At 55.1% G+C, this 19,422-nt stretch overlaps 2 protein-coding genes across 2 annotated transcripts in view; both read left to right on the forward strand.

Annotated features, from left to right (window-relative positions):
* The window catches only part of UBOX5 (U-box domain containing 5), a 122,941-nt gene that overhangs the window by 38,705 nt on the left and 64,814 nt on the right, over positions 1-19,422 (forward strand). The window lies entirely within an intron of this gene.
* LZTS3 (leucine zipper tumor suppressor family member 3) overlaps positions 4,696-19,422 on the forward strand; it is a 55,634-nt gene continuing 40,907 nt past the window's right edge. Inside the window, exon 1 of the mRNA XM_064448841.1 lies at positions 4,696-4,873. The gene's annotated coding sequence lies outside the window, so the exon portion shown is untranslated. The remainder of the gene's footprint in view (positions 4,874-19,422) is intronic.

Genomic DNA, 19,422 nt, shown 5'->3' on the forward strand with positions numbered 1-19,422 from the left:
GTGGAGTGACACAGCCCTGGGGACCAGGTAGTCTACATCCATCCTTGTCCCCCTGAACACTGAACACTGTAGTAGACAGTCTGAAAATAGCCCTCGATACCCAGGTCTTTACTCTCTTCAACAACTTTAAGCCTCCCACTGATTCCAGCGTGATTTCAAGGGTGGCCCTGCGGCCTCCTTGACTGCGCGCCCCTTGCAACACATTCACATAAAAAAAAGGTCCCCACTTTTTCCCCACTAAACATGAACCCAAACGCATTGAAAGCTGCCAAAACGGAGCTCTGCCTGCGGGTTGGCATGACGGGTGGCAGAGCTCAGCTGAGAGCTGTTTAATTTGGGTGAAAGACACTGTGTGGGAAGAAACCCTGCCTGAGCTCCCAAGGTGTGTAGGAGCCAGTTCAGTTTCATCTCAGCTGATTTTAGCGGCGGCGGGTTGCTTTGGAGAAAACAAAATGGCGGGAGCTGTGGAGGGGGATAGAGGTTAGGACAGACCTCTCCATTCACGTCTGTGAGGATGAGAACAGCAGCAAAGCTTTCGATGGGAGCCTGGGAGCTTCTCCACTGAAGGACAGTGGCCGATCTCATGTGGCACTCGAAGAGGGGATAATGCGGAGCATGCCCGTCTCTGGGCTTGCAAACTTGGGTTCTCACTTGGAGAAAGCTCTGGACACTTTTTCCGAGAGAAACCAGCATGGCCTCTCTCAGTGTCCCTTTGGCATCAGTGCTTCAAATTCTCTTGGACTTGGGGAGAGAAGATTTGATGTAAAACCCCATACTTTGCACAATACCCCAAAGGTCGTCACTTCTGCTCCTTCTCTTCAAAATCCAACCAAAACCTGCAACCATCGATATCTCCAAGGGTTGCTCACAGCCTCCTGCATCCCCCCTTCCTTGCAGAGACCTCTTTGATCTTGAGCATGTTCAGCACACCATGAAGCTCTAGCTGGTGATGAAACAGCCCTTGGCATTGGTATTTCTGAGCACCCCCAAACCATCTGCTCTAGTTTTATCCCTCTTCTGGGTCCCTGTGAGGAGGAGGAGACTCCAGCTGAGAGAAAGGGACAGGCCGCCCACTTGTTCTGAGTAACCATTGCCAAATTGGATGCCAGCACATACACACACACACACATACACACACAAAAATATTTCCACTGAGGTTGCTATGAACAATAGTCTCTTGATTATTTGCTGTCTTAAATATGTATGCCTTTGGCATTCCTCCACGGAGAACGGGCAGTTCCAGCGCTGACCCTCCTGCTTTTGGAGCGACTCATCGACATTTCCACATCCAGCGCTACCAGCTGACAGGGTGTTGCATCAGTGAAGAACGGGACGTGACACCTGCCCGGGGAGCTTGCAAGCTGAAGGCAGACACACAGGCAAGGGCAGAGCTGCGACCTAATGGATGGTGGTGAGAAAACACCTCTTGCCCATCTCCTTAGACACAGCCCCAAACCCACCTTGTTATCTTCTTCCAACCCTTCCTTGAAACGTTGCCATGGTGTCTGCAAATCCATGGGAAGAAGTTAGGGAGGGTCCAGCTACAAGCTGAGGTTTGTCATCCTGTTTCCAAGGACATGCTGGAGTGGAGACACTCTGGGGGGACTCTGTGCCAGGCAGCCTTTCGTCTGTGTGCACTAAAGTCATGTCCTAATGTTGTCCTACCCGAACGATGAGCGCCGCTGATGGGGGAAGCACTGGAGGATGTTTGAAGCAGGAGATGTGAGGGGCTGAGCAAAGTCCTGCTTCCACAAGGTGAGAAGGTGTTCATGGTTCATGTGGTAAGGAAACTGTGCAGTGCTGGCCACTTCCTAAAGCAAAGAGAAAAATGACTGAGGTTCCTGGAGGCAAAGTGTTTGATCTGAACATTATTTGTGATACTCATGCAGGCCTTCACTCAGCCCTAGGTTGACTTCCCTGCTAGTTCCTCCATGCCTGGAGAGAGACTTCCAGAGTGCCCATCGGTCCCCAGCTAGCCAAGATTTTGCACTGTCTACAAATAGTTGGTACTTGCTGAAAAGAGCAGATCTGAAACCACAGTTGGCAAATTGCATCAACAAGCATATTCTCAGCGAGGCATTGTTCCAGTTTGTATATGTCTGAAAAGAACTGTTCAGGCATATGTTAAAGTTGGCACCTTCTCCCTGGGACTTGCTACAATCTGACGGCTGGAGCACGATAACCACATCAAGGCGCACAAAACACTCAGCAAATGAGGGAAAACACAGTCCACTCAAGATGTTAGGAGGGCCGTGATGAGGACAAGGGGCAGAGGCAGGGAAACGTCCTCTGGAGAGAGCGCTCGTCCTGGCCTGACGTAGAAAACGACGACATCTGCAAGCACTTCTTGGAAAGGGACCAACAGCGGCGTAGAAAAGGAGAGCAGAAAACCTGCTGCCCCAATGCTAGTCCTAAAATAATCCTTATAAAAAGGCTCAGCAGTCGAAAGGGGAGAGGAGGACAGTGCTGCGGGAACCCAAACCATGTGAAGTGTCCTACAGGCGCTGAGTTTTAACCCGTGCTGGAGGAGGCAATGCCTTGCAGTGGGGATGGACTCCGTGGGGAGACACAGCGGGTGAAGGGCTCTCAGCCCTCACGGAGGTCTGGACCCTGCAAAAACCCGTCCTTTGCTCCAGCCACCAAGGGTACATCCATTGGGCCCTTGATCTGCGCGGGTGTCTTTGTACTCAGCTCACCCTCTGGAAACCCCCTGAACTGAAAATAGTTGGGGATTGTTGGGGGAAATATTGTCCTGTTTTTGCTTTTCCTTGGGTGCCCATGAACAGCTGCTGCTGGGGATAGGATGCTGGGCTGACGCGGTGCAGCTGCAACACTGTCGGAGCATCTTCTCGGCTACAAAACTGGCCCTGCCCCAGCCTAGGCATGTGTCCCAGGTGGGGGAACACATGCAGATCCCCTCTTCACCCCCTCCCATCCCCTTAGGGTGTCCAGGAGCACCCCAGTGCCACTTGGAGGGTCAGAGAGGGGAGGTGGAGCCCACCTCCCCTTGGGGGCATCTGTCTCAGCGTTGGTGCTCAGTCCTGAAGGAGTGTGGCTGGGTGACGACTGGGGAGGTGTTCATCTGAAGCTGGCTGCAGGGTGGGAAGCTCACATGTGAGACAGCCTTGCACATCCCCTGAAAGACGCTGCACCACCCTGCTCGGAGGAGACCAGGCTGCCTGTGAGCACGGACAGGGGTAATCCTGCTGGGTCCTGGGCACGTCTTCACTTCTGGCAGGGCTGTCTCAGTCACCTCTGACTCGACTTTCACCATCCCCCATCAGCAGCCCTGCTCTCTCCCTTTGCCCTGCCAAACTGAACAGCCAGAAGAACTACCCGGTCCTCCATGCAGGACCTGCACTGCTCCGTTGCTTGGCGGGGCTGGTGGGACACAGCAGAGTCTCGGACGCAGCAGAGTCTCACCCACAGGAGAGACAGCTTTGACCCAGGCTCCAATCTTTGTCCCCAGAGGTGCCTATAAGTAAGTCAGAGGTTCTCGGTTTCCCTTTCCGTCCAAGGAAGATCACACACAGCCCCTGGAGCTCTGCCAGCATCAACCTATGCAGAGAGATGCTCGCAGCCTATAATTCTGTGGGAGCAGTCATGTGTGCCTGTCCGGCGCTATTAGCAGGAATAATTAATTACCTGACCTGCCGTTTCACCGGAAAGCAGCAGAAATCTGTGGCAGCACCTTCTGCCTTTTCTCCCACTCTCGACCAGCGAGGGGGGTGTATTTGCAGACCTAACCCTCCTGCGGCAACTCCAGCGCTGGACGAGGCTAGGAGCAAGGGCATGTGCCGCCGACCTCGCCATGTGTTGGAGCTCCTCTCCATGGACAGCATCAGGAGCTTTTTTTTTTCCTTTTCTCTCTGGCACCTCGCATTTCTCCTTGGAGAAGGCAAATCCATGCTACGTCACTGTCAGGAGCTGCCCTGCCTTCAGTTTGAGTCCTTGGCCAAATCTAGCTGTCATTTGCATGCCCCTCTTCTAGCTAATCTGTGTAAGAGGGAGTTTGGGGCGTTTACCCCCTCTGCTAGCTCAGGTCCTTGGCCTCTCCGTGGGGTGGGAAAAGCAGCTTTCATCTCCCACCTTGACTTTATTTCCCCATCCCAACCCCACTGGAGGACCCCAGGAGTTCAGGCTGGGGGGTGCTCTTGGGAATGGGGGACTGGGAGACTGAGGGCCAGAAGTGTTTTACATGGTCTCAAGGTGGCCACGGCCAGACAGACATGGCTTCCACCCCCAGCCACACACCATGGGGCAGCCCGTGCCCCCCCAAACACCAGCCGTGGCCCCGAGCTGCCCCACACCTCCCCTGACCCACTGCATGGGGCAATGTCAGGGCTCAGCTGTATTGGGAGAGCTCTTGTTTTTGGGGCACAGAGAGTGATGAGACACGGCAAGGCTGCGGGGGACGGAGCCAAGGCACCACCGGACCCTGAATGTCCCCTGTCCCAGGGCCCTGTGGGCGAAGGTGCTGGGGTGGGGGGTCCATGCAGCATCCCACCATCCCCAGCCAGGGACATGGCCTGACCCGGTGGAGCCCTGTCCTGGGGCGGGAGGGGGGTGGAAAGGGAAGAGTTAAAGGGAAGGCGAGCAGATCCTCCCTCCATCCTCCCCTTCCTCGCTGTTAGGCTGCTGCTTTGACAGGGGGTGGGGTCGGGGGTGGCCGCCTTTTGCCGCAAGAAGGGGGGGGAAACGTGGCTGCGAGTGTGTCTGTGTGTCTGTGTGTGTGTGTGTGTGTTGGTGTCATATGGCAAAATGAGCTGAGACCCCTCGGACGGGAGCGGCCACCCGGCTGCGAAGCCACCGCCGCCTGATCCCATCGCTGCCCACCGGGGACCAGCGACCGCCCCCGGCATCCCCGCCAAGAGTAAGGCTCGGGGTGGGGAAGGAACTGGGAGCAACTGGGAAGCGGTACTGGGGCGGGGGGGGGGGGGGGCGGGGGGAGGGCGGGGGGACGTGGGAGACGTGGGATGGGGTGGGGGGGGGGGTGACAAGGTTGGGGTCCCTGGAGGGTGGGAGAGATGTGGGGTGCACGGAGAGCAAGGGGGGGGGCACGACGACGACACGGACCTGATGCTGGAGCTTCGCTTGCCCGAATCACCCACCCAGATATAATTGGGGGGGGGGGGGGAGTTTTTTGGGGGTGGAGGATGGGCTGCCGGCGCCGATTTCTGGTGTGATGGAGGGGAGGGAAGCTTGTTTGTGCCTAAAGTCACAGCTGCCTGGATTTGGCCCCGCGGGGCCGTTTTGATGTGACAGCACCCAAAAATAGAGTGCAAGGTGGGGGGGGGGGGGGGGGGGGCAGACCTGTCTGCCAGTGCACAGCAGGATCAGGTTATTTCCCCCTCCTTCCCCCCCCCAGCCCCCCTGCCTCTTCCTCAGCTTCTTTTATTTATTTCTTTATTTCTTTTTGCTGTGATGTCAGGGAGGGGAGCGGTGGCTGGGGATGGGGGTTGGATTCAAGCAAAGGAGCTTGCTGGCAGCCGAGTGATTAACGTGCAGTTGCTGGGAATTATGTCATCTGCCTCGGTGCTGGGTGGCCCTTGCCCAGCAGCGGTGGGGAGGGAGGGAGGATGCTGGGGGGGACGTCACGCCACAGGGCTCCCCGCTTGGGACTTCACCCAAGGAGGCACCGATGCCTCCCCGGCTTTACGAGGACGCGAGCATTGCACGTTCCCCCCCCGCACCCGTTGCAACCCCCAACCCATGGGTGCACGCTGCCGGGGCTGTGGGTGCAAAGCCGCCCCACTGCCATCAGCTCCCCGGGATGCCCAGGCCCAAGGGCTGCATCCCCACGCAGGAGAGGAGCAAGTTGCTGCTCTTCCCAATCGCTCATCCCGCTCGCTGGCCCAGCAGCCGGGTTTGGAGCAGCCGGGGAGGGTGTTGTGATGAAGGAAGGATGAAGGCAGGCATCCCCTCTGCCAGCTCCCCGGGGAGAGATCGGGGCTGGAGCTGCTGCACTGCAGCAGAGAGCCCCATCCGGGGATGTGGGTGTGCCCGGAGGGGAGGGCAGGGACCCCCTCTGCCACCCCCAACCTCTCCTCAGAGCCAAGGCGAGACGCTGGGGACCTGTGGCTGCAAATGGCCCCCCAGGCTGGCCGGTCCCTCTGCTCCAGAGGACAGCGTTGGGCTGCTGGATGCTCCAGAGCCTCCCCCTGAGCATCCTCTGCCTCTTCCTCACGCGAGTGGGGAGCTGGGGAAGGGGGGCAAGTCCTGCCAGCTGTGCCAGGTGTGGGTCCCCACTGCACACCAACACCCTCTTTCCTCTGCTCCGGACCCATGCAGCCCCATAGAGCCCCATCCAGGCCCACGCAGCCCCATGAAGGCTGTGCAGCCCCATGCCCCATGGCAGAGGGGTCGGGCAGGGAGAGGAGCAGTTAGGTGCAAGCAGGGGGACTGCAGGGAGACGTGGAGCAGAGGCAGGAGGGGTGGGCAGGTGCTGTAGTAGGGCCGTGCTGGCATTTTCCTGCCCCACATGGTGGTACGCGAGAGTGGTGATGGCAACATCGTCTTTAATTCAAGCTGGGAGTCAGCAGGTGTAATTCAAGCCAGGGGATGCCACTTGCCCTGCGGGACAACCTTTGGCAACTCCCTTAGCCCTTCTGTGTTCTGCTTTCAACACCCTCCAGCACATCCTTCATCCACAAACCCGCTCGGGCAGCGGATTATGCCAGCAGCCGAGCCCTCGAGGGAGATCCAGGCATTAAAAGAAGGTGCAGGATCTAAAAGCACCCCCAGCCTTGAGCAGCCAGGGGTGGGAGGCTCCTCCATCACGTGCGGCTCGTTCGCCCGTCCCCTCTCCACGCAGGGAACTGTGCGCCGTGCGGTTTGTTTATGTGTGGCCCTGGTTCGAGCGGCGATCTGCCGTGGCTATATATAGCATGCGATGCTGTCATCCGAGTTCAGCCTGGCTGGGGAATTTATTTTCTGCAAAGGCTGAGAGGCGAATGGTCTGAGAACAGGCGTGGAAATGCCAGAGCGGTGGGATTCCCTGTCTGTGGTGTCTGGGCTCCCGCATGGGAACCGGGCACGTTGTCCTCACTGTTGGCCTTGCAATGACAACACGGCAGAGGAGGAATCTGTGGAGGGGCTGAAATTTCCCCCTTTGGCTCCTTGCTGCAGGGGCGAGCATTTAAAAAGCGGTGCAGCGGCGTGCGTGGCTGCATGGGCTCCATATAGGGATGGGACTCCTTCCTCCTGGAGCTCTTTGCTGGGTCACCGGGCTGATGTCAAGCTGGGACGAACCCCCAGCCCCCAGACCCAAAAGGAGGAGGTAGAAAAGCATCCAGAAGTCCAATATCTGGTTGCAGGACCCCAAATATATGGGAGACAGCAGTGACTTGTCTTACTAGAGATGGGACTGGGAGAGCCCCAGCACCCACTGCAGCGTCCACCACAGGGGCATCGTCATGTCATGGTGCATGACGAGGGCATCTCTCGCCCACCCATCCCTCTCCAGAGGAGGAAAGATGGTCTCCTGCCTTGCAAAAAAAAAAGAAAAAGTTGGGGAGGGTGGTTTCCAAATGCACAGTGAAAACCATGTTGCATCAGCAGTCAGAGGCACTCGCTGGATGATAACTCAGTCTGAAGCAGGAATCTGGATAAACCGGGCTACAAAAAGTTTCTGCCGGGAGTCATGTCCCAACAGGGAAGCTTAAGAGTTAAGAAGGTGTTGCTGGAGCTGTCGTAAGGCTTAAAATCTGTTTTCTCATGAAGGGGAACCAAGTGCACCAAGGAAAAGCCCAGCCATGCCCGGGGCTGTCAGAGAAATCCAGCAAACAAAGGGTGAAATGAGATTTCTTGTTTCCCTTTGCGGAGGATCTTTCCCCATTAGTCATTCTTGTCACAGGAGCTGGCAAACGCGGTTATTATTTGAGGGATCTGAAAGTGAAATGGAGGCATGCGTCCAGGAGCCCAGGCAACTCTGCCCCATGGGTTGGGGGGAGCAGCCAGGGACCCCCTCAGCCCCTCTGTCTCACCCACACTTCTCCATGGGCAAAGCCTTTAGACCCTATGTTAAGTCCCTGCATTCCTCCTTCGGCTGGGCTTCCCCCAGCCTGGGAGTCCTTTCCTTGCAGGACACGGTGGCACCAGGAGCCATAGGTAGGCTGTGATGCTCCATCCCGGAGCTGGTGGTGGTTCAAGGGCTTTGAGACCCTGCAATAAGCTGGGTGGATCCTGGCAGGGAGCAACGTGCACCCAAACTCAGCTCTCCCATCACCCCGTGGCCCCAGGCACTGCTGTGGGGGGAAAAGGCATGGAGCACTGGCCTCAAAAAATGACACATCCCCACATTTTTTGGAAGCCAGGGACTGGAATTTTGTATTTTCCCACTGTTCCCATAGGAACATGTCTTGGTGGGGTGGTGGGTAAGAAGGACACCTCTTCTGAGATGCTCATGGTGGTGGTCCCAGAGCAGGAGGGGACCAGGCACAGCCAGGTGGAGGTTCACCTTCCAGGAGGGGCAAGAAGGCCCACGTAGCTCCTGAAACAGAAAGTAAAGAAAACAAGCATTAAAACAGCCATCAAGAAAGAGGAAGGTGGCTTATGCCTTATAATCCAGGGTTGGCTGGAACCAAGAGCTCTCCTGGCAGAGGGAGGTGAAAGTCCCCTTGATCCAATAGAGGAGCTGCAGCAGCTCCTGCTTCATCTCAGTGCAGCTGCTGCAGGGTTTGAAATCAGGCTTCCAGCTCTCCTACCCAATTTCCCCCCCTGAAAAATTGTTTTTTCCAAGGAATGTGTGGTTCTTACTGATTTTACCTGGCTCCTGAGCCAGAAGGACAGGCTTTGTCTGAGTCTTGCTGGAGTTTGACCCAAGATGAGCTGTGGTGGCCAGGCCTTTCCCTTCCCCTCCCCTGCACTGACCGCTGCCATGGCCGCCACTTTCTTTCCTACTTGCGTGCATCGAGTTTTGGGGTGGTCACAGAGGCTGGAAAAGTTTTGGGTTTTCCTTTGGATGACAGCAGGAGGGTTGTGGGATAACATGACTCCAGCAGCTGGAGCCTCACTGGAGCACGGAGACCACAGGCAGCTCCTGTGCCAGGAAGGATCCAGGATGGTGACAACTCCAGCAGCCTGGGCTAGCTGAGACATTGGAGAAACTCTCCTGGCCTCCAGAAGTGGTAGCTCAGGGATTTAGTCAAGGATCTGAGCTTTCCTTTTTGCTCCGTGATTGTTTCGATTGCTTTCTGTGTGCCCTTTAGCATCCTCTGGCATCCTCACCACTCCCACCGCCCACCCAATGGCCACCTCCAGCCTTTCGGTCCTCAGCCGGTACCAGTGGGTGCTGCCGGAGTCTGAACTTGCACTGATCGATGCAGAAAGAACTCACACACCTCATTCCCACACCAGTACAGAGACAAGCAACCCCCCTTTTCTTTTGGGGCTGGATCCTGATCGTGGGCCAGTGAGATGCTCCAGGTTTAGACAGACGTAACAGAGCCCGTTCTCTTTGTAGGAAGCTCAGAAGAAAGACAATCATATTAGTAACACATGCCGCTCTTCACACAAACAACCCCACAAATATTTATCAGCTGGAGAAATACACGGGCTTGGAAGTTGCCAAGTAACATAACAAGAGGCCGTTTCAAAAAATATATGTGCGTCTGCGGGTGACGAATTAACCAATTCCCGTGGTATGTGGCCCAAACACATTTTTTCCTCTGGAAGCCCAGCACCAGTAATAATAACAATGAGCCAGGCCAGGAAATAAACCTGTGATAGGCAATTTCTAACCGTGTGTCCAGCACCTAGTGAATCCCGGGGGAAACCAGTCCCCTGCCGGGAAGCTCCACAAGCAAAGCAATGCCCGCCAGATCCGTGTCTGCCAGGGAGAAAGTGGGAAGGAGAATGGGACTGTGATGTTTATTTTACAAGGGAGGTGAGAGCAAGCCCACTGCACTCTATTGGGTTTCATCCTGCATTGATGCGCCTCTCCTATATCTCTACAGGACTGCTCTTCTCTATAGGCTCAGATTTGCAAGATGCCTTGTTGCAGACCCTATATTGCCCGGTGGTTCTGCACATTTCCCTCCCTCCAGCCCCAGGGCCGAGCAGCAGGGCACATTGCACCTCTTCCTCTCCAAACCAGGAGGCTATGTCCAATAAATCCAGCAGGAATAGTGCCCACCTCAGCCTGCCCAGGCACGGTCTGCGCTCTCCAGATGGCCAGGATTCTCCTGTTTCCCTGTCACTAAATCCTGCTAAATCCTTGCTGTAAGGCGAGTTTGCAAGTTTTCAGGGGGTTATTCTGGGAGTAAGTGTACTTCTGTACAGTGCTGAGCACAGTATGGCCCTGATGGGCTCTGCAAGGGCGGCCAGGAGAGACAGGTGAGTTCACAGATGAGTGGAGATCTCGTCCCGTTCCTCTTTCCATGGGGAAGCCTTGGCTTGTGGGGTTGGGATTTGGTGGAGATGTTCCTGTAGAAGTCCACCGCCTCCTCCCCACCATCACCAGAGAGCATGGCCTGAGGGTTTTGCAAGAGGGTTGTTATTTTGGGACCACTTTGGGGTTCCTCCCTGAACCAAAGCATGAGGAGAGGCCCCCTGGGCACAAAACTGGTAGGCAAAGTCAACCAGGTGAGCATCTCCAGCTGCGTGGCTTTGGGGAGGACGGACACTGCCCGCCCTCGGCGTGCCCGGGGGGGCAAGAGGAGGCAGACGGCCGAAGTGATGGTAGCGGGTGTTGCCCAGAGAGGTTGTAGATGCCCCATCCCTGGAAACATTCAAGGATGGGAGCTCCTCCCTCAGCTCATGGCCATTGCAGCACCCTGCAGACACGCACCGGAGAGGAGGCACAAGGGGATGTCAGAGCTTTTATTAGCCCAGCTGCTGGAGCTGCAAAAAACAGACCACTTTTTGGGCACAGGAGCTCATCTCATTGTCCCTGCTTTCTAATTATATCAGTTGATCTAGTACAAGCTCATTCCACTCCCTGTGGACCATGCCTTCATTACATCCCCAGCTCTGCCCTTCACAAGCACTTGGAGTAACAGCCAAACCATCCCGCCTGAGATGCTGAGGATGGGAGGAGCGGCTGTCCCACCTCAGACACTTCCCTGCAGCGGGGTCTCCTGCCTCCAGCAATGCAAGGGATTGCAAGGGGAGAGGGGACAGGGACATGCTGGTGTTGGTTTTTGGGCAGACCGCTCATCTTGCCCTGCGGTTGTCCACCCAGGGTGATTGCTCTCAGCAGTGGCATGGAAAGCCAGGGAGAGCTGTCCCTGTAATGGCTTCTCAGGGCATCTCAGAGAGGCCAGGACAGAAAGCAGAAGAGGAAAACATCCCAAAAAACCATCAGGGATGCTGGGCTGAGATGGGCAGAGCAGCACCCCCATGTCCCCTGCGCTTCACAGAGCAGCTCCCCAGCTCCCACAGCTCTCCTCCCCCAGGTCCTGCTCTCCCTGCCCAGGGCTGGGGCTCTCTGTGAAAGTCCAGGACCTGTTCCTGGCTCAAATTTCTACCTCCTCAAATAAATACAATTCTCAAAAGGCCTCTAGGAGAAGCCACAGCTCCTCCCAGTTTCAGCTCAGCAAGGGCATAAATACCTGCCTCCAGGAGCAAGCCGAATAGAGCCCATAAAGCATGGCTCTCGTGCCAGTCTCGGGGAGACCCCTGATGTTCTCCACAGCTTCCAGCTCCTCCTGTAATGCAAATAATAAATCACTGCTGCTGAGCTGGTCCCCAGCCAGCCATTGCACAGCAGGAGTTTGCTCTCCTCCTTCCTCCAGTCTGCAGGCTGCTGCACTCTTCCTCCCAGCTGCTGCGCTCTTCTTCCCCCCCAGGGGTTTCTGAGCTGGGATGCAGTTGCAGTTGCATTTGCAGACCCCAGGCATTGATCTCTTTGGGGATCCGCACGCCCCCAACAGCCAGGAGTGGTTTTAGTGGTGTTGAGTCCTGACTGAAGGGTTTGTTCTGTTTTGTGCTCTGCTACTGGCATTTCGTGTGGCCCCTGGCATGTTCCTTAACCCTGCCTGCCTCCATTTCCCTCTGCTAGGCTGTACTGCAGCCCCGCAAGCCCAAGGCAGAGATGGTAAGGGATTGTACTGAGTGGGAACTAAACTGGGGACTAGGGTGAGATATTTTAAAACCCAATCTTGTCACTAAGGCAGTGAATATGTGACCTGCACATGTCTGGGGCAGGTAATTCCCTGCAGGCAATGACAAGCCTGTTTTCCATCAGAGCCCGAAGAAACTCAGCTCACTTGTGATCTGTGGCTCAGGAGGGCTGTGCGACACCAGCCAAACTAACCCACAGCCTGTTGACATTCCTCAGTGCCAGCCAAGGGCTTTGTTTTCCCCTCCATGCTCGTGGGGAGCCCAAATTAGCTTTTAATAATAGTATTAAAAAAAAATCCCTGGGCAAACAATCCAGCCCAGGCGCCCGACGGGACTGCAAACACTCCCCGAGGGGCACCAGGTGCAGTGCATTCCTGATAGCTGGAAAAGAAAGGAGGGATTATTTCCTCCCTCTCACTGCAAGGCACAGGGTGAGCAGTCGTGGCCGGCAGCAGAGGAGCCACCCTGACTCCAGGCAGGGCTGGGTTGCGCCTGGCATCCTTCGAGGCGGGTACGTGGCTTTGGGAAGAGGTCCCTCAGCCAAGGCATGAGCCAAGCCTCAAGCCCCAGAGGTGATTAATGGTGGTGTTTCTTGGTTAAATAAGTTTCCCCCCCCCCACCGGGGGTGTGGGGTTTCAGGCGATAAAAGGGATCTGTTTGTTTTAAAAACAAGTCCTACAAGTGACCCGAGCTATCTCTGAGCAGCCTCCCCATGCTGTGAAGGCCCGCGTAGCCTGCACAGCTATCCCAGCACCAGCTTGCGTGGATGCATCTACCTCCCACAGGTTATTCCTCGAAGCTGGAAAACTTAATTGTTCCTGCTTTAACGAACTTTCCCATCAATCTGTTGATGCCTTTCCCCCTCCTCCTTATCCCCCAAAGAAGCAAAAGTGTGTTAATGATTTTACCTACGCTGGTTCCATGATGTGAATGAGAAGTTGAGGATGGGCAGGTCAGCCCGTGATCATAGCCCCAGCCCCAGCTTCGACCAGGACAGGACCTGGGTGAAACCCTCTTGCTTCAGTTCTCCACCCATGACATGGGGGTTAAAAGCAATTTTTCACCCCTTCAGGCATCTAGAGATTTGGGCTGCCAGATAATGATTCTCTGGACCAGGGTAACTGCCAGCTCCAGAGCCAGGCAGCAAAACTCCCCTCCTTGAAGTCCAGCACAAGGCAACAGCAACCCCCCTTCCTCCGAGGGAGAACACGCAGGAGATAACAGCATCCCCCCTCTCCCGGGGCGCATCTCAGCGGGGCTGTGCCTGTGTTTCAAGCCCCACTGTGAGAAGGAAGATCCCGGGGGCGAGCGACACAAACACCCTTTAAATCCATCACAGCGGGCTTAGGGGAGGATTAGCCAACACCTCTACAGGCTTTACGCCGGCCTCTGGCTCCGGGCTGGAGCTGGTCCCAGAGCCCCGCATCCCACCCTGGTAGCCCCATCCAGCTTCAGGCTTGCGTCTCCCAAAGAAGATGCAGGCAGAAACGGAGCGAGCCTGGCTCTAACTCCCTTCAGGAGGTCGTTGCATCCCCAGCAAGCCCAGGCTGGCAATTCACTTCCAAAAGCGGCGATCGTTTTTAATTGCAGAGCTGGTTCTGGTGTGGGTCGAGGACGTGGGTGAGCGTTATCTCATGCCCTCTGCCTGCTCCGAGCCTCTAGCCGGGGAGGAGAGAGCCCTTCCCAGGCTGTTTGACCCCAGTGTTGCCAGGGAGGGGAGAAACACCCCCGGTCCCCTCCTCTGGGGGGGTTCCCTACAGAGGAGCCTGGATATTTCCCCAGTGAAGGGCTGACTTCTCTCTGCTCGTCCTGACCTGGATGGCCGGTGGGCATCATCCCTCTCTGTCATCCCTTTCGTGTTTGCAAGCAGTTACCCAGATCGCTTTAGTTTTCAATACTTTTCCTCCTTAGTTTGTCTCAGCAATGGGTTGGGGTTTTTTTGTCTCCTTAGCTTCACCTCTACCCACTGCATCCCCTCTAACTCTTCCCATTTCCCATCCCCGAGGGCTTTTCAGCTCCAACAGCTCTCGCAGACCCTCCAGGTATGGCTTTACTCCAGCACAGGCAAGCTTGCATAATAGCTGTTGACACCGTAACTTCATTTGAATCGATCTTGTTTGCTAATTAGCTGATTGCAGTAATTGGCATGAATTACCCCGGGGGATTCTGCCTCTTGGGGGTTGGCAGTGACCGCAGAGTGTCCCACTCCCACCTAAGAGGTGGGAATCACAGCAGTGAGACGGCTTCTGCTCCAGGGCCACCTCTTACAGGTGACTTGTAGAGATGCAGAGGAGTTGCAAGAAGGGAACCATAGCCTAGTACAGTGATTTTTAATTCCCAGAGTGCCTGAGAGGCACCAAAACTCCAAGCATATTCAGACTAGCAACTACAGAACCTAAAATGGATTAAAGTGCCTGTTTATGGCTTGAAGTGATGACCGGATGCGACTCTTCATCCTTCCTCAAAATGCAACTGGGGATCTCTCAAATATTAGGTTAAAAATGAACCAAATGAAGTAGCTTTTCTCAGAGGACAGAATTCCCTTGCAAAAATCCACTGCCAAAAATTCATGGAGGACAAAAGACCATTAGGTTGGGTGAGGAGGGACCAGGCAGTGTCACGGAGAGTGAGTGCCCTCTGATGGCATCAAACCATCTGGGGGGGTCCAAAGGCAACCTCGGGTGTGAGGTGTCCCTGAAAAGCTTTGCGGCAGGGGAGGTACGGGGAGAGACCAGTGAGTTTGTCCTCTTTCTAATCCTTTTTTCTCTAAGCACCAGCTGCACAGGGAGGATGGAGACTCCATGGAGCCTGGCTAGAGACATCCCCATCCCAGCCCCTTGGCATCCATTACTCCACCACTCCCCATCACACACTTTAATGATAACTCATACTCTTTTTTTAACCAGAATAACCACGTCACTCCAAACCAAAGCACATCACACGAGCATATTTCCATCTGTGAAGCTGCCTGGGCCATCTAAAATGAAGTTGAAAGAATCTGCGAAGTCCTATTTTGCATGTGCCATCTATTTATATTGACAGCTTCCCATGCTCCATCCCTCTGGTCCTGCATCACTTTCTGCCAGGCTAAACTGCAGCACTCCAGCTCTTCTTCTTTCCCCTTTTCCTGAATATTTCCCTGCATTTATCATCCTTCCAGTCTTCTGGGATCAGAGAGAAATCCCAGGACTTCTTAGAGAGGATGAGCAACAGACCACGATACTCCTCACCCTGCATCTAGGGGACTCTTGGGAGCAAATTAACCTAAGCCTGCTATTTAAAAATGTTTATCCCTAGACCATGCCTTTTAGTGTCTTCCTAGGTTACAAACGGACTAGAAAGCGCTTTGTTGCCCCTGTGCAATATGAGAACATCAGCCTGCTTCTGCCAAAGCCAGAAGAGAAATCATTGAGCATTTCTGCCTTTTCTCTGTTGCTATCAGCAATTTGCTGATCTCCAGCCTGGGGACAGCGAACGCTGCTGCAGCTCACTTATTTTACTGCTCTTCATTTTGCAAAATAGAATCAAAAGTCACCCCCCTCCCTGTTTTCCATGAACCTCCAGTAGAGATCCTATATGGCTAACACTCAGGAAGGGGATTCATTCATTGCAAACTCAATTGCAGAGTAAATGTCATAACTTACTTGAGCCAGAATACCAATAAGCTCTTGTCCTGGTAGCCAGTGTTGGTTCTTCTGTATTTTGGGTGGAGAAAAGACAGCCCAAACAAAACTGGGGTCTCCAAGACCCTTGGATTCTTTGCCAGTGCTGCCAAAAGGCCAGATTGTTAGCCAGACCTTTTATTCTTTAAAGGGGCAAAATTATTAGCTGGGCATCCACTGGCTGAATAAACATCACAAACAGGTCTCAACCATATGTAACGCCATCAGTCACTGCCAGCGACCCCAGCTGCAGAACGCCGTCACCTCGCCATCTGTGTGGGTCACTTGTCCTCCTCTGAAATCACACAGGGGCTCCGTAGGGAGTCCCAGTGCCAAGCGGCATGATCGCAGCAGGCGCAACGCATCTCTGCAGGCAGGTTTGCAGGTCGGCGTCACCGGAGGCTCCCGTTACCCTCTGTAACCATCTCTGATGCGATCTGAGCCCCTGGCAGAGGGAGGAAGCAGGCAGCAGCGGATACTAAGGGAGACCCTGGGTTTGCACTGTTTACCTGGCCGTCGAGTCTCCAAACCCGCAAGAAGCAGCTGGACCCATCCACGAGGTCTCAGCAGCACAAGGGGCACGCTGGGACTTTGTGATGACTTGTATTTGCTGCAGCGGAGGGGTGAAGACCCCTGGCAGCTCATAAACAGACTGCGGCAGACCCGGCCCAGTACAAGCTGGCCAAGAGATGGATACCCCATTTTTACTGCTGCGGAGGAGTTTTACTGGTGGAGCTGTCATTGAACAGCTCTGCGAAGGATGAGTGGCATGCGTGGGGGTGGCTGGCTCATTTGATCTAAGGGAGGAGTTGGGTGCTCAGCCCACCCTCCTTTCAGGCCCACCTCTGCTGGGATGCTGACACATCTCCCCCAGTCCCTCTTAGCCCACCACCCCACCACCCCTGCATGCTTGCGAGGACCGGGTTGTCCCTCAGAGGCTGACCAAGGGTCACTCTGGAGACAAACACACGCTCTGTTTGGAGCAGTGCAGAGAAAGGCAATTTCCCCACAGCCCATGAGGTCTCTCAGGAGTTTGTGGTCTGTGACGGGTGAGTCAATGTTGAGCGGGAAAAGTCTGGCTATTTTTAAGACCACTGACATTGGGGGTGTTTAACCCCTCTCCCTCCTCCCACAGCTGGCATCTCAGCAGCGCCTCGCTTGTGGTGGAGCCGCCTCAGACCAGGACTAAGTCAAAGGCATAGCTCAACAGCCATCACCAATGCAATGCTGACATTAGCAATAATGGTTCTTCAGAGACAGTGCCAGACTAGAAGGCGGCAAAAAAAAGAACCTTCCCAAGGCAAACAGGTGCCAGCCACACAGGGTGGTGCTTCCTAGGATGAGGAGATGAAGGATGCAGGGTCAGGGTGGCTGGGAAGAGAGGATGAAGAGGCAGGATCAAGGTGATCACAAAGAGGCTGTTAGGAGCCATGGAGACCAGGCACGAAGCCATACACAGATGTTTTATCTGAGCTCTGCCTATCTGCTTCTTCAAGTGCTCAGAGGTCTGCCCACACCAAGGTGACTCCCCTACTAGGAATCCACTTGTACAGAGTTAAAAAGCCCCTCACCAAGTTGTGGAGAGCTTCTCCAGAGCTTGCGCTCCTCCTGGGGCTAGGGCGCATTTGGCATCACGATATAGTGTAGCCGTGTTCACGTGGCTGTGCCCTGCTCTGAAGCTTGGCGTGCCCGTGCCACCCACGCTACCCTGCCTGGGGTCACTCCAGGTTTGGGTGCCCGTGAGGTCCTGCATTCCTTGGCTTCCCCTCTCTGGGAGTCAGCACAGCCTCCTGACGCCTCCAGCTGACCTACCGGCTAGCGTGGCATCACTCGACTTGTCCAGCTTCCAGCTGGGCTCCAGGGCAGCGTTGCCCCAGAGCAGAGCCACTCCTTGTGCTTGCCCCAGGGCAACCATCATTTAGGTGGCCCGTGATCCACCACGCTGTGTTGCATCTGTCCTTACCAGAGGATTTGGGTCCGTAGCAACTCCGCAGGGGCCAAACTGCCTCACCCCAGGGATGCTCTCCCTTCCCACAGCACCTCTAAAATGGCAGCCACCATCTCCCCTTCCCCACTATCCCACCTTCCTGTCGGAGACTAGTTTCTTGTCCTATATTCCTCCCACATCTGCTCAGCCTGGAGACTGTGAATAGGAGGGTCCTCTTGAAAAATTCACTCTGCATTTTCAGCATTTAAGCAATTAAGCCAGGCAAGTGACACAATTTAAGCTACCTTCATGCCACATAATCTGTCCTCAGTTTAGAAAATTTCCTGATTTGTTTTATTTTGGCAAAATATTAATGGGGTTTGTGTATATTTTTTTTTTAGTATCACACACAGGAGACCCTCTGGATCATCACCATTTGGGTTTTCCCAGATCTTTCTACAACCTTTTGCCTTCCTGGGACGTGGTGGGGGCACTTAGTGTTTCATGGATGAACAGCAGGGAAAATCAATACAAATAATGGAGAAGGATGATAGAAAAGGGTCTGTTAGACACCCTGCTTTATATTCCCTCAATGCACTCCCAAATGTGACTTTGACACCCAGCTGAGCATGAGCCAGCAGTGCCCAGGTGGCCAAGGAGGCCACCAGCCCCCGGGCTTGTGTCAGCACTGGTGTGGCCAGCAGGGGCCGGGCAGGGATGGGGCCCCTGTGCTCGGCCCTGGGGAGGCCCCACCTCGAGTGCTGGGCTCAGGTTTGGGCCCCTCGGGACAAGAAGGGCCTTGAGGGGCTGGAGTGTGTCCAGAGAAGGGCAGCGGGGCTGGGGCAGGGGCTGGAGCACAAGTGTGCTGGGGGGCGGCTGAGGGGGCTGGGGGGGTTTAGCCTGGAGCAGAGGGGGCTGAGGGGAGCCCTTCTCGCTCTCTGCAGCTGCCTGAGAGGGGCTGGAGTGAGGGGGGGGTCGGTCTCTGCTCCCAAGTCACCAGGGACAGGACGAGAGGGAACGGCCTCAGGCTGCGTCAGGGGAGGTTTAGGTTGGAGATGAGGGAAAATGCCTTCCCTGCCAGAGCGGTCAGGCCCTGGCACAGGCTGCCCAGAGAGGTGGGGGAGTCACCGTCCCTGGGGGGGTTCAAACACCGTGCAGACGTGGCACTTGGGGACATGGTTTTGGAGGCCTGGGGGTGTTGGGTTGGTGGTTGGACTTGCTGATCCCAGAGGTCTTTTCCAACCTTAATGATTCTATGATTCTGTGCATTTTGCCCTGGATCATGATGGGTTTCTGGTCCATGATCTTGTCGAGTTTCCCCTTGAACCCAGGTACCCACTGAGCATCAATCGCATCCTACAGCAGGGAGCTCCCCAGGCCAGCTACCGCTGCATGAGGAAGGGGTTTCTTCCTTTTCTTCCTCATTTTTTCCTTTACCTGCCTCCTGATGGTTTTTGGCTAAGTGTTCCTCCTTCGCATGATGAAAAGGAGGCAGCAACAGACATCTGTATATCATTTGGCCATGGCTGCTCCCAACTGCAAGCTGTCTGAAGCACTACCCCAAAGCCACCGACGCTCTTGTAAAGCCTCCCGGGGTGCCTGAGCAATTTGTCAGCACGGATTCGTTTAAAAACCTACAGAGGGAAAACGCTGAAAATACTTCTGGTATTTGTACAAGCAGATCCCGCGGCGGTCCCTGTCAGCAGCACAGGTGAGACAAACGGCGTGGGATTGTTCACAGCCCAGACAAATTAATAAGGATGCTGTGCC

The sequence above is a fragment of the Phalacrocorax carbo genome, chromosome 4 (genome assembly GCF_963921805.1).
Source record: "Phalacrocorax carbo chromosome 4, bPhaCar2.1, whole genome shotgun sequence".
In the NCBI taxonomy this organism is placed as follows: domain Eukaryota; kingdom Metazoa; phylum Chordata; class Aves; order Suliformes; family Phalacrocoracidae; genus Phalacrocorax; species Phalacrocorax carbo.